This window comes from Heptranchias perlo, chromosome 20 (assembly GCF_035084215.1).
Source record: "Heptranchias perlo isolate sHepPer1 chromosome 20, sHepPer1.hap1, whole genome shotgun sequence".
Taxonomy (NCBI): Eukaryota; Metazoa; Chordata; class Chondrichthyes; order Hexanchiformes; family Hexanchidae; genus Heptranchias; species Heptranchias perlo.
Window position 1 is genome coordinate 4,610,131 of NC_090344.1, and position 15,238 is coordinate 4,625,368.

Genomic DNA, 15,238 nt, shown 5'->3' on the forward strand with positions numbered 1-15,238 from the left:
CCAGGGGTTTGGTTCCAGGCCAATGCAGCTTCCTTTACCTTTTGTACCTGTACCCATGAGATCGCCTGAATTGGGATAAATTCATGTGCCGGCTTCAATCTGTACAACTTCTTGAAAGATTATCTTCATTTCGTCTACGTGTCTTTCGTGGACAAACCCTCTGCATTCTCTCCTCTGGTGTTCAAACATGCTCGGCTGGAGATAAGTCAAACCGACCTTCTGCACTTGCTTCAAAGATGTGAGAAGCCAATTGGTGGTTTTTGACGAAAAATGGGGACGCAAGGGGGCTCATACCGGGATTTGAACCAGTGAAACTCCCTGAGCGCGAATCAGATCCAAAGTCCAACTGGTAACAGAGCCGTGCAGCCACTGTAAAATTTCGCTGCCACGCAGCCGATCCGCCATCCTTTCAGAACACCATGGCCATCCAATCTCGCTTTCTTGTACGATATACGATGTAGAGCAATATCAGGTTCTAAACTAATTATTTCAGATCAACAATATTCGTCTCTCTTTATCAAATTTGTTTTGAATGTCCGACTTGTATTATCAAGTAACACTTTACAGAATGAATTACTCTGAAACGACATTGTCGTCTGTCTCGGCATCGTCATAGTTTACACTCCACCAGAAGTACACTTCAGTCAAATTGCTGCTTTCATTCACCATGAGAACGAAGAGCCACGAATGTGGAAACATTAGCTACGAATTTATCAGCTGGGTTGCACCTTTCCTTTTCCTACTTGCTCAGTCTTTTTTTTCTTTAACGTTCTCTGCAATTGTTGCAGGTTAGATCAGCCATCGCCGTTCAAGGAAGCCTGAGAAGTCCATTGTGGACAATACAGAGAGACAAGAGACGGAGACATGGAGAGATGGAGAGATGCAGGCAAAGAAAATAAAGAGTATAAATGTCAGGTTTTGCAAACTAGCAGAATTTATGTTACAGATTGGGAGAGATTCCTTCTTGGGTCTTGAAATCTTGCAAGAGAAGATTGGACACAAGTTAAAAGCATCGGCCTCGCTGGAGAATCTCTCATTCTGGGAGAGAGATAAATGCGGACAATTAACTCCAATTAATCTATTTCAGCAATGAAGGGATCTTTAAACAGTAGCTCTGCGAGCAGAATTCAAACCTGGGCAGGAAAACCTCAATTGAATTTTGAGTCCAACGCTTTAAACACTCGGCCACCGCAGCTGTAAACGGCATGTTCATTCAGATCGGATTCCAAATGGACACATGCTGCTGTTACAAACGCGCGCGTTGATGGTGCTTGGGGTCGAATTCTTACTTGTTACGCTGGAGACCTTGGTTCGATTCCCGATACAATGCAGGATCATTCTGTAACAATGAGGAACTGAGGAGCAAAAGTATACTATTTCGCCCCTCGAGTCTTATGCGCAATTCAGTGAGATCCTGGTTGATATGTAACCAAACTGCATATTATCGCCTTAGCCCCATGTCCCTTAATGCCTTTGGTTAACAAAAATCTATCAATTTCAGTTTTAAAATTAACAATTGAGTTCGCATCAACTGCCGTTTGTGGAAGAGAATTCCAAACTTCTCCCTCCCTTTGCTTGCAGAGGTGTTTCCCAACTTCACTCCTGAAAGTCCTGACCCTAATATTTAGGCTGCGTCCCCGAGTCCGAGACACGCTAACGGGCGGAAATCTTTTTTTTTCTATTTACCCCATCAGTTCCCCTTAATATTTTGAAATGTTCGATCAAATCAGCACTTAATCTACTGAATTCGAGGCAAACCCGAGTTTATGTAATCTCTCCACGTAATTTCAACTTCGGAGTCCAGGTAACATTCTAGTAAATCGACGCTGCACTCCCTTCATAGCCAATATATCCTTCCTGAGGTGCGTTGCCCAGAACCGAAGGCAATACTCCAGGTGTGGTCCAACCAGAGCTTTGTATAACTGTATCATAATGCCTATCCCCTTGTATTCTAGTCCTCTGGATATAAAGACCAACATTCCATTAACCTTTTTGATTATTTTTTGTACCTGTCCATGACATTTTAATGATGTATGTTCATGGACCCCAAAGTCTTTTTGGACCTCCACTGTTTCGAGCTTTTCACCATTTCGAAAGTACTCTGATTTATCCTTTTAGGTCCAAAGTGGATGACCTCACACTTGACGAAATTCATATCGATTTGCCACAATTTTGCACATTCATTTATTATATTAATGCCTCTCTGTAATTTGTTGCTTTCATCTGCACTGCTTACAATGCTGCCCATCTTGGTGTCATCGGCAAACTTGGATATGTGGCTTTCTATCCCGTCATCTAATATCCGCCTGAATTGGGAAAAATCCAAATTCAGTTTCAATCTCCTCATCATCTTCAGATATTTTATTTGCTTCATGTGTATTGCGCCGACGAAACTTCGGCATTCAGTCCACTGGAGCACAAACATCCTCTGGATATAATTCAGTTCCACCAACAGCAAAACTGAAAAGATGTGAGAAGACAATTGGTGACTTTTCACTAAAAGGCGAAACACATGCGGCCTCGTCCGGGATTTGAACCCGGGACCTCAACAAAACTCCCTAAGCGAGAATCATACCCCGAGACCAAAGAGCCGCTGTTGCTTTAGTTGTGCAGCCAGTGTAAAAGTTGGTTGCTTCTCAAAGCCGATCGCGCATCCTTTCAGACCACTTCGATCCATTCAATCTCGTTTTCTATTTAGGTGGACAGCAATATCAAGTTGTACACTAACTATTTCGATTCACCAATATTAGTCTCTCTTTACCAAATTGCTTTCGAGTGCACGACTTGAGTTATCAAGTAAGACGTTTCAGAATTAGTTGCTCTTAAAATACATTGCTTGTGAGGATACTAAGAGTCGTGTCGATTTGTGGCATGCTCTGTTCCCTTTGCATTGCAACCTACACATAGAATTGAATCATAGAAAGCTTACAGCACGGAAAGAGGCCATTCGCGCCATCGAGTCCGTGCGAGATCTCTGCAAGAGCAATCCAGCTAGAACCACTCCCCTGCCTTTCCCCGAAGCCCTGCATTTTGTTTCCTTTCAAGTACTTATCCAGCTCCCCTTTGAAGGCCATGATTGAATCTGCCTCCATCACACCCTCGGGCAGTGCATTCGAGATCCGAACCTCTCGCTGTGTAAAAAAGTTTTTCCTCATTTCACCTTTGGTTATTTTGCCAATCACTTTAAATCTAAGTCCTCTGGTTCTTGACCCTTCCGCCAATGGAACAGGTTCTCTCCATCTTCCATGCCAAGATCCTTCATGATTTTGAATACCTCTATCAAATCTCTACAAAACCGTCTCTGTTCCAAGGAGAACAACCTCAGATTCTCCGGTCTATCCACGTAAGTAAAGTCCCTTATCCCTGGAATTCTGATAGTATTTTTTTCTGCACCCCCTCGAAGGCCTTCACATCTTTCCTGAAGTGCGGTGTCCAGAACCCCACACAAAATTTCAGTTGTGTTCGAACCAGTGTGTTATAAAGTTTCATCCTGACTTCTATACTTTTATACTTTTGTACTCTATACATCTATTTCTAAAGCCCAAGATGCCGTATGCTTTTTAACCGCTTTCTCAACCTGCCCTGCCACATTCAACGATTTGTACACATAAACTCCTCTTTGTTCCTCTACCGCTTTTACATTTGTGCCCTGGAGTTTATTTTGCCTCTCCTCGTTTTTCCGACCGAAATGTATCACTTCGCATTTTTTTTGCCATAAATTTCATCTGCCCCGTCTCCGCCCATGCCACCAGCCTGTCTGTATCATTTGAAGTCTATCACTATCCTTATCATTGTTTACTACTCTTCCAAGTTTTGTTTCATCTGCAAATTTTGAAATTGTGCTCTGTGCACTCAAGTCCAAGTCATTAATATGTATCAAGAAAAGCAGTGGTCCCAGCACTGATCCCTGGGGAACACCACTGTACACCTCTCGCCAGTTCGAAAAACAACCGATCACCAGTAATCTGTTTCCTGCTGTTCGTCAATTCTGCATTTATGTTGTTTCTGCCCCGTTTATTCCATGGGCCGCAATCTTGATGAGAAGCCTACCATGCGGCACTTTAGCAAACACCATTTTAAAGTCCTTATACACCACATCAACTAAATTGCCCTCATCTATCCTCTCTGTTACCTCATCAAAAAACTCTAACAGGTCAGTTAACCACGATTTGCCTTTAACAAATCCGTGCTGCCTTTCCCTAATCAATCCACCCTCGTCCAAGTGGCTGTTAATTCTGTCCCGGGTTATCGTTTCTAAACGTTTCCCCACCACTGAGGTTAAACTGACTGGCCTATAATTGCTGGGTTTATCCGTACACCCTTTTTTGGACAAGGGTGTAACCTTTGCAATTTTCCAGTCCTCTGGCACCACCCACACATCAAAGGATGTTGGTAGATTATGGCCAGTACCTCCGTAATTTCCACCCTTACTTCCCTCAGCAACCGAGCATGCATCCCATCCGGACCGGGTGGCTTATCTACTTTAAGTACAGCCGGCCGTTCAAGTGCCTCTTCCTTATCAATTTTTAGACCATCCAGTATCTCAACGATAACAGAGTTGAATGAGTTTTGCGAAATTAATACAGTGAACTAATACAGTAAAGTTGAATTCCTGATCGGGAACCGCCTCAGACGGCGCATTACTGCCCATCCCTGGGAAACAAGATACCATCGAAACTTTGACAACACATCGCAGGTCCCCCTCCAAAGTCACAGCTTGCCAGCTGTTCCGAAATCTGGAGCCTGGACAGGGAGTTAAACGCTGGACCTTCAGCTCACTGCCCACTTTAAAAGTCTGATACTCTACCGACTGAGCTACCCAGGCTCGATACTACATAAGCTCCCATCGTACATATTCATGGGAGATCTCTGAATTATCCCTGCAGTCGTCGAACGAGGGTGAGGTCCGTTTGATAAAATTCTCAGCAACGTGTTGAGGAGAATCCTTGTTTCTGTTGAACATGATGTAAGAAACATGAACAGTGAACTCGTGAGTTTACAATTCTTCTTGTTTGTGCCAAATGTCGTGTCATTCGTTAGCAGCAATTAAAATAGCACTTTACCCAGCGGCTCAAAAGCTGAACTTGTCCCACACGGGAGTTGGAAAAGGCCTCTCGACCTTTCAGCGTATTAACATCTGTCAGCTGAATAATTTCTCCCGTTACACAGTGAAACCAGGCAGCATATTTCTCTTCCAAATTTTCCCAACACGAAATTTCCAACCGATGAATATCGGTTCAAAGAAAAGAAGAATTGTGTGTTTGGTTCTTTAGATTTAAAGATCTTGTACCGGCCCCTTTGCCATATGAGCTACCGCTAAAATCATCCTCTCCCCCGATGAACAAGTAAACTGGCACTTGCTATTTAAAGACGGTAGGTCAGAGGAACCCAAATGCCCACATGGGAAAACTAAGAATTCGATTGTTGACCTCCATACGTTTGTCCCACAAGAGCGTATTGTAAAAACGACTGGTTGTTAACAAGTTGCGTTATGGAAGATACCATTTCTACTTTGAACTCCGATCAAAATGTTCGGAGTAAAAGGTTTGATTGTTTTAGAAGACGCTCGAACTCACAACCTGGTCATTTCTGGAGCCCATACTGCTATAAATAAGTGACGCACGCTCAATAATTGTGCAACACGAGAGCAGCGAACAACCGACAGCATCAGCGCTCCTGTCAAACAGCTTTATTTTCGGTCTCTCAATTATCATGATGTGGAGATGCCGGTGATGGACTGGGGTTGACAATTGTAAACAATTTTACAACACCAAGTTATAGTCCAACAAATTTATTTAAAATTCCAAATTTGAAATAAATTTGTTGGACTATAACTTGGTGTTGTAAAATTGTTCTCAATTATCACTTCGAGATCTTTCTCAAACACAAGCCTCCAATCAAGATGCGCTTCGTTAAATAACAATTCCAAAATCAAGAGAGTTTTGATCGATCATGACTAAAGCATGTAAAATTTCCTCACCTGTTCCATTTCATCCCCTGGGGTGGAAACCATCAGCTCCTGGAGATTTGTCTATCTTTCGCCTCCTCATTTTCTCCATTGCCATCATTTTACTTGTACTGAATCCCCTTGATTTATTAACAGTTTTCCTCGTGTCTCTGGTATGTTAGCGTCATCCATTTCTGTGACGACCGATGCAAAGTAAAAATTTAGCAACTCTGCCATTTCCTGATTTTCAATTACAATATCACCTCCATCTGTCTTTAAGCGGCCCACATTACTCTCAGCCTCCCTTCTTTCTCTTAATATACTCGTAAAAACCTTGAGAGTTGTCCTCATTTTCCCTCATAAGTTTTTCTCCTTTTCCCTTTTTGCTCCTCTTACGATTTTTTTTAGTTTCAGCACCACAATAAACAACACTCCGCTGTAAAGTTCGGCTCAATAGTTCTCCAATGTCAGAGCGAGAATTGTCTGAAGCCCTGATTTATTTAATGTCACAAATACAATCATACATAATCATCCGTGTATCAACGCACTGAAGGATACACAAAGATAAACTCAGCGAGAAATGCAGTCAGTGTCGGGATGCAGAGGGAAACAGACAAGCGAAATGGACAGAGACAAAACGGCCTGAACCCCCAACAGTGAAGTGTCGCTGATAGATATTAGTGAGGAGGTGGGGACCACAAATCATCAATTGGCGCTGTGGCTTAGTTGGTTAAAGCATCTGTCGAGGAAACAGGAGATCCTGGGTTCAACTCCCAGCCGTGCCTTGTGCAGCTCATTATTTTACCTAATTTATGGAATCTAGCGACAAAATAACAATGTGGTCTTCGTATTTGTTCATGTTTCAGGAGGAAACGGATAACAGAATGACTGTTCAAAAACGCCCTTTTATTCCACAGACGGACCTCTCAGAGAATGTCTCTGTTACACGTTAATTTAAGGACACGTTCTTGTTTCTGGGCTCGTTGTGATCGGGGTATAATTCACGATTTGAGGTTCAAAGCCGGAAGACATCCTAATTTGGACCAAGACTTATGATCTTGACCTGCGGGACAAACGTTTGCAAAGAGGAAAAAGAAGTCCTCAAATCGCTCGATCTGAATCTCCAGGCCCAGATGAAATATATCCCAAGATGTTAACAGAAGCAAGGAAGGAAATAGCGGAGGCTCTGAACATCATTTTCCAATCCACCCTGGCAAAAGGTGTCGTGCAGGAGGATTTGAGGATTGCTAACGTTGTACCATTGTTGAAAAAGGGAGAAAGTGATAGATCGAGTTAATACAGGCCAGTCAGCCTAAACTCGAGCTGAAGTATGAATCGTCATTTGGAAAGGCACGGATTAATCAAGGACAGTCAGCGTGGATTTGTTTAGTGATGGTCGTTTGAATTGAATTATTTGAGGAGGTATCAAGGAGGATCGATGAGGATATCGCGATTGATGGAGTCAACATGGATTTTAACGAGGCTTTTGACAAAGTCCTACATGGCAGATTTGTCAAAAATGTAAAAGCCCATTGGATCCAAAGGACATTGGCAAGTTGAATCCAAAATTGGCTGAGCAGCAGGAATCAAGCGGTTGTGGTCGACGGGTGCTTTTGTGACTGGAAGGCTGTTTCGAGTGGGGTTCCATGCGGCTTCGTACTAGGTCCCTGCTTTTCATGGTACAGATCATTGATTTAGAATTAAATGTAGGGGGCATGATGAAGAAATTTGCAGATGATACAAAAATTGTTCCTGTGGTTGAGAGTGAGGAGCAAAGCTGTCGACTGCGGGAAGATATCCATAGAGCAGACAGGTGGAAAGAAAAGTGGCAAATGCAATTCAATCTGAAGAAATGTGAGGTAATGCATTTAGTGGGTGGGGGGGGGGGGGCAAAAAGGCAAGGGAGTATATAATAAATATTGCAATTAATTTGCCATTTACACGCCCATTCTGCAAATTTACTAATGTCTTCCTTTATTATTCGCATTTTTCTTTGTATTAACGACAGCTCGCAATTAGGTGTCGTCCCTAAATTTTGAAATTGTACTTCCGATTCCCGTGTCCAAATCATGAATGTAAATTTTGAACAAAAGTGGTCCCAGCACCGATAAATTGTGAACAACAGTGGTCCCAGCACCGATAAATTGTGAACAACAGTGGTCTCACCACTGATAAAGTGTTGATAACAGTGGTCCCATCACTGATATATTGTGAACAACAGTTGTGCCAGCATCGATAAATTGTGAACAACCGTGGTTCCAGCACCGATAAATTGTGAACAGCAGTGGTCCCAGCACCGAAAAATTGTGAACAACTGTCATCCCAGGAATTTTGATCTAGAACTGCAGTTGAAACTTTTCCACAAAAGAAAATAACGTACCCAAATCGTCCCACGTGAATCTCAAATGCTTTGGGAAGAAGTTCAATGGAAACAATCAGGACTTCAAAGGCACCTCAACGACCTGAACTTTCGTTGAATGAATTGTGTTCGCCACTGCATTCGACCGTGAAATCGCTCTTGACTTTCATCTCATTGAAGCAGAGTGTGGCCGCTTTGCATCTGTGAGCATGTCGGTGGCGTGTTTACATTTGATATTGATCGCTTCCAATTTGTAAAATTTCATCAATCGTCAGGAAAAAGAAACCGAGAATCGAATTGTCCCTCTCAGTGATGAACTGAAGGGATTGGTGATCCAAGCAGATCTGGAAAATGCGTGGTGCAATCGGTCAGGAGTTCCAAATCCACCCTCCAGCCACTCGGCAATTATATTGAATGAACTTTACTCTGGCCCAGTGTCGCCGCACTGAAATCGAGTATTTCTCCGGCATGTTTTTCTTCATAGTTGCTGGTTTAAGAGTGAAGACCGGCTTGTTGGATTTTCACTCCTGCAAGTTTCAACCATTCATTTTTCACTGACTGTAGACAGTTGTTATCTTGGCCGCTGCAATCTCAAAGTTTAGCCCAGTGAATTATTGGTTCAGCAGGTGATCTCTTCACCTGTTCTCGGCGGTGTTATCCGTCAGCGTGAAAGTTTGATTGTTCGAGCCCTTATTTTATTTTTCCTCAGGATTCATCGCCTCAAAGTTCCAGGGTTTCAACGCATGTTTTGGAATCAAGAAAATGTACCGGAATCATTGCCAGCTGAGCAGGGCTGATATTCTACCATTTACCCTGCGGTCGGGAATCAGGCACATGAATCATATAAAGGAATGGAACATTGGCTTCACGGTAATTACAATTCTCCTTGACAGACAAGCCCCCGAAAGGCCCGAAGGGAGGCCGCATTCGCAGCAGAAGAGCTGGTTCGCTGTGACATGGAGATTTCTGTAGTGAGCGAGACCAGACTGTTCCTATGTTCAGGGAATAAATTTCACACCCTTTATTTTGGAAAAGCAAAACGGTGGGGATTTTTGTCATAGCCCGATGCCTTTCGTGTTGTATCAGATGTTCCTCGTTGCGTTCCTTTCATCTTGATCGGAGAACCAGTTCGGGCGTTCCTGTGATGAAAAGCGACAATTACCAGTTAATGTTAAATTTAACAACGACTCCACTGCGTTTTTAATCCCACTCTTAAGATGCAGTCTATAAAATGAAAAAAATTCATCACATTCAAAGCATAAAAATCTTATTAAAGTTTTGACTGTCTCTCAGTAACCACGTCAACATCGCCATCAGTCTGAAATAGAAAGTTATCGATTGATTCATGGTGATTAAAACAGGGATTCAACTACGAACAGGATTTAATCAGCTTCATGTAATTAATTTAATAAGTTCATAACTCTTTTTAAAGTTAATTCCCTATCTGAGAATCGAACCTCGCGGCGGTGAGAGTACAGAATTCTCACCACCAGGCCATTGGGGAACTCCGAAGATTGCGCAAGAGACAAAGTGGAACTGATGGCATTATTTTTTCTTTCGCTCTTTCATGATTCATTCATCTCTGTGTTTATTCTCAGGCCTCTTATCTCTCCTTCTTTTCAGCTTCTGACCGCGGATATTCCTCTGGCTAAATATCAATAATATAGAACATCTCACAGCCCCGGTATATTTGCTGTTTCTCTGTGCAGTTCTGTGCAAAATCAAACTGCACGCAAATACCGACAGTGTCTGTCTCTCACTCCCCACAGAAGCAGCAGGAGATGCCACTTTAAACTGCCAGTTGCTTCAAACGATTCATGATGGACCTGCGTGGCCTTGCAGTTTTCCAAGGAGCTGCATTCAGTGCGTGAATTTTGGAAATGGAAACATGTCCATCAGCAGCTTGTGGTTGTATTTTACCTCACTTTCCATTTCATGTACATGCCTACTTGCACTTGGTGATGTCATTGCCTGAACATCACCTCTGTCGCGATATTATTTCGAACAGAAAATGCCATTTTGTGCGAGCAGTTTGTCTGGCCCGAAAATGACCTGAATTACAAAGGGCCAAGTCGGAAAGGCCGCGTTGCTCTGCTTGCAGCAAAGAATTTTCATCGTTTCCTTGGGGTTTAGTGTTTAGGATTCGGCGCTTTCATCACCAAGGCAAAGGTTCGATTGTCGGTCTCAACATCCGCATATTATACACTCTACCATAAGTGTACTTTACTCAAATTGCTGATTTTTTCATTGTGAGGTGAAAATGCATAAATGTGTGGACATTAATTGTGAATTCATCAGCTGTGTTGCACTTTTTCTTTTCCCACCGTCTCAGTCTTTCCATCTTTACCCTTCTCTGCTGGTGTTGCAGGTTCCATCATTCTTCGCTGTTCACGATGCCTGAGAAGTCCATCAGGAGAAAACAGGCAAAGTCAAGAGACAGAGACAGGGAGAGATGAAAACATAGAAATAAATTGTACAAATGTCAAGTTCTGCGAACGAGCATAACTGAGAATCGAGCTTGGGAGAGATTCCTTCACGTGTCTTGCAATTTTGCAAGAGATCATTGGGCTCCGAGTTCAAAGCGTCGTTGGCGAGGGAGAACTTCTCTGAGGGAGCGAACAAGGTCCGTTCGTTCAAGTTCATATTAATTTGAACACTGAACAAACTTTTAAAAATAGCGCTGCGAACAGGACTCGAACCTGTGCAGGGAAACCCCATTGGATTTCAAGTCCAACGCCTTAACCACTCGGCCATCGCAGCTAGAAACCTCAATGATGCACAGCTATAAATCAGAATGCGTAGGGTTATCACACGAGATCTGTGACACTTTGTTCTCTCGGACAGGTTTCCAACTGGAAACTTACAGCTTGTTGATGTGCTGCCTTTGCTGTCTCGGTGATAGAATTCTCATTTATCACGTGAGAAACCGGGGTTCGATTTCCGGTTCGTTTAGGAGTATTTTCATTCTCCATTCATACGATCGCGTGAATTGTGCGACATTCGCCCTCAGCTTCAATCTGCGCACCATTTGAGACATTTTCCATTCTCCACGTGTGTTGCGTCGAAGCTGGGTTGGAAAATCACATTGCAAGTCCTACTGCTGAATCATTGGGTCATCGCAGTTGCAAGCGACAAATCCGACACGGCTGCAGAAGAGAATGAAGAAGGTTATGACAGGAGAACTCTGAGACTGTATGTTCTTTTAGACAGGTTTCGAACTGAGCGCATGCCGCCGGCTGCTGTGTGGACTTTGTTATTTCAGGAATAAAATTCTTGCTTTCTGCGCGAGAGGCGCGAGTTCGATCACCAGCAATGGAGGAGCATTTTTCATTTTCCATTCATGAGGTCACGTGAATTGGGATCCGTTGACATTCAGCTTCAATCTGAACACCATCTTGTGATATTTTCCTTTCTCCATGTGTGTTGTCGTCGACAGAACCTCTGCATTCTGTCCTCCATGCACTGGAATTAAGACAATCCTGCCGACTACACTGCTGACAAGACGTGAGAAGCCAATTAGTGATTTTGAACTAAAAATGGTAACACCGCAGGGCTCGTCCGGGATCTCTCACATAACAATCAGCAAATCCCCAAAGCGAGAATCATACCCCAAGACCAACGACCCACTGATAACAGAGGGGTGCAACCAATGCAGAATTCTGTGCCACCCACAGCCGATCGGCCACCATTCTCTACATCCTATCACTTTTTTCTATTCCGATGTACGGCAATGTGAAGACGTACATTAACTATTTCATATCAACAATATTAGCCTCTATTTACCACATTCGTTTCGAATGTGCGAGTTGTATTATCAAGTGAGACTTTGCAGAATTAATTGCTCTCAAGCTACATTGTTGTCTGTCTCGGCATCCGCAGATTATCCACTCTCCCACAAGTATAACAGTGACGACACTTCAAAAATACTTCATTGGCTGCAAAGCGCTTTGGGAAGTCTTGAGGTCGTGAAAAGCGCTTTATAAATACAAGACTTTGTTTTTATACTGGGCTAAAAGTACTGATGTTTTCACTATGAGGACGAAGAGACATCAATATGTGGACATTGGCTACGAATTCATCATCTGGGTTGGTCCTTTACTTTTCCGACCGTCTCAGTCTTTCGATCTTTACCGTTCTCTGCTGGTGTCGCAGGTTCGATGAGCTTTGGCCGTTCAACGAAGCCTGAGAAGTCCATCAGGGGAAAACAGAGAGGGACAGAGACAGGGAGAGATAGAGAGATCTAAGTATAGAAAAAAAGCTTGATTATCAAGTTAGCAGAATTTGAAATGAAGCTTGAGAGAGATGGAATCATACATTCATAGAATCGTTACTGCACAGAAGGAGGCCATTCGGCCCATTGAGCCTTCCCCGGCTCTCTTTCAGAGCAATCCAGTTCGTCCCATTCCCCCGTTCTTTCCCTGTCGACCCGCTAATATTTTTCCTTCAAATACTTATCCAATTCCTTTTAGAGAGTCACGATTAAATCTGCTTCCACCACCCTTTCAGGCGATGCATTCCAGATTATAACTACTCGCTGATTTAAAACGTTTTTCCTTCTATCACCTTTGGTTCTTTTGTCAACCACCGTAAATCTGTGCCCTCTCGTTCTCGACCCTTCCGCCAACGGGAGCAGTTTCTCTTTATTTACTTTATCTAAACCCGTCATGATTTTGAACACTTCTATCAAATCTCCTCTCAACCTTCCTGCCCTGAGGAGAACAACCCCAGCTTCTCCAGTCGAGACACGTAACTGAAGTCCTTCATCCCTGAAACCATTCCAGTAAATCTTTTCTGCGCCACCTCTAAGGCCTTCACATCCTTCCTAAAGTGCGGTGCCCAGAATTGGACACAATACTCCAGGTGTGGATTATTGTGAAGTTTCCTTCAAGCACCTTGAAGTTTTGCAAGAGACCATTGGGCTCCCAATTAAAAGGCTCTGCCGCGGTGGAGGATCTCTCTGAGAGAAGGAAATGCGGTCCGTTATCTCCAGTTCATATTTATTTGAGCATTGAACAAAACTGTAAAAAATGGCGCCGTGAGCAGGATTCCAATGTTTCACCGAAAGACCCTGTCGAGTTTTAGATGTAACGGCTGAACCACTCGGCCATCACAAGCAGCGAGTGCTCGTAATGCAGGGCTGTAAATCAGAATGTGCAAGGTACTCAGAGGAGATTTGTGAAATTATATGTTGTTTCAAACAGGTTTCCAACTGGACACAGAGAGCCCGATTCCATGCAAACGTTGCTGTTTCACTGGTAGAATTTGCACTTACCACGCGAGGGAACAGGGTTCATATTCCCGACCAATTAAGGAGCATTTTTATTCTGCACCTCTCAGATCGCCTGAATTGGGATAAATTCACCTTCAGTTTCAATCTGCAAACCGCGGTGAGACATTTTACTTTCTCCATGTGTGTTGCGTCGATAAACCGGCTGCATTCCGACCCCTTGTCCTCAAATATGCTCGAGAATTAAATCAATCCTGCTTTCTGCAACGCTGAAAAGATGTGAGAAAGAAATGAGTGAATCCTCACTGGAAATAGTGAAACAGGAGGGTTCTGGGATTTGAACTGGGGACCTCTCACATATCAAACAGTGAAACGGCCAAAATGAAAACCATAATCCGAGAACAAGGAGCCGTCAGTAACACAACCGGACAACCAGTCGAAAATTTCCCTGCTCCCCACAACCGATCGCCCATTCATTCAGACCGCTTCTGTCCATCGAATCATAGAATGGTTGCAGCACAGAAGGAGGCTATTCGGCTCATCGAGCCCGTGGCGGCTTTTTATAAGAGCAATCCAATTAGTCCCATTCCCCGGCCCTTTCCCGGTGCTCTGTATTTTTCCCCTTCAAATTCCTTTTTTAAGTCACGATTGAATCTGATTCCACCACCCTTTCAAGCAGCGCATTCCAGATCAGAACTACTCGCTGCGTCATTAAGTTTTTCCTCATATCGCCTTTTGTTCTTTTGCAATCACCTCAAATCTGTGTCCTCTGGTTCCCGACCATTCCGCCAATTAATACAGCTTCTCTTTGTTTACTTTATCGAAACCCTTCATGACTTTGAACACTTCTATCAAATCTCCTCTGAACCTTCTCTACTCGAAGGCGAACAACCCCAGCACGAGGCAAATGCGGCTTCAATTAATTTATTCGATCATTAAACAGACCTTTAAAGACAGGCCTTGTTTTGTGGAACTGTGAGCTCGTGGTTTAAATCGCTGGTTTCAATGTTTGGTGCGTTACTCGATTCTAATTTTACCACTGACAGAATTTCTGCAAATATCCATTTTGACCTGTTCACAGAAATCCCGATTGTCGTGCGATGGAGCAGAGGATGTGAAAGAAGCTGAAAGTGAAAGTGCAGATATTAGTTTGATCACAGTGACTGGACACGTTTCCACAGGTGAGGAAATCTCACCTTCAGATTCTTTCCAGCAGAGTGTGACAGGTGATCAGAGTGACCGGGCTCTCGCGGCGCAATCAGTCCTTATTTGAGTTACAGGCTCAGGAAATGCCGGGGTTTTTAATTCGAATCTCAGTAAGATCAAACAAACCTTTTGTTTGTGAACATTTCGACCGGAGTTGAAGGTACAATTGATGTGTTCCAAAATTCAGTTAATTATCTGAATTGCCATGTGGTTCCTCCGGACTATGCGGTTGCAAGAGCAGATGAGATGTTTCGTATTAGTTGTTTGGAGGAGGGAGGCTGCGGTTTTAGAGACACAAACTATGACTTTGATACATCAACAAATCGTGGGATATAACTGGAGCTTTAAACCAGCGCCAGAGGCCGCTCAGCCAGGATACTTTCCATCCTACACTTCAGGAGCTAGTTTTACAGGAATAGAATGACTGCAAGCAAGAATTCGACCCCTGAAGCACCAATGCTGCCACAGCAGCAGGATGCATGTGTCCAGTTGAAAACCG

General features: G+C 43.4%; 2 non-coding genes and 1 pseudogene across 2 annotated transcripts; 2 read left to right on the forward strand and 1 right to left on the reverse strand.

Annotated features, from left to right (window-relative positions):
• The first annotated feature begins 6,658 nt into the window (after positions 1-6,658).
• trnap-agg (transfer RNA proline (anticodon AGG)) lies at positions 6,659-6,732 on the forward strand. Its single transcript has one exon. It is a non-coding gene; the product is annotated as a tRNA-Pro (tRNA).
• A 930-nt stretch (positions 6,733-7,662) lies between these two features.
• Positions 7,663-15,238, forward strand: part of LOC137335575 (gastrula zinc finger protein XlCGF57.1-like) — a 30,408-nt pseudogene continuing 22,832 nt past the window's right edge.
• trnas-uga (transfer RNA serine (anticodon UGA)) lies at positions 10,985-11,066 on the reverse strand. The gene has a single exon. It is a non-coding gene; the product is annotated as a tRNA-Ser (tRNA).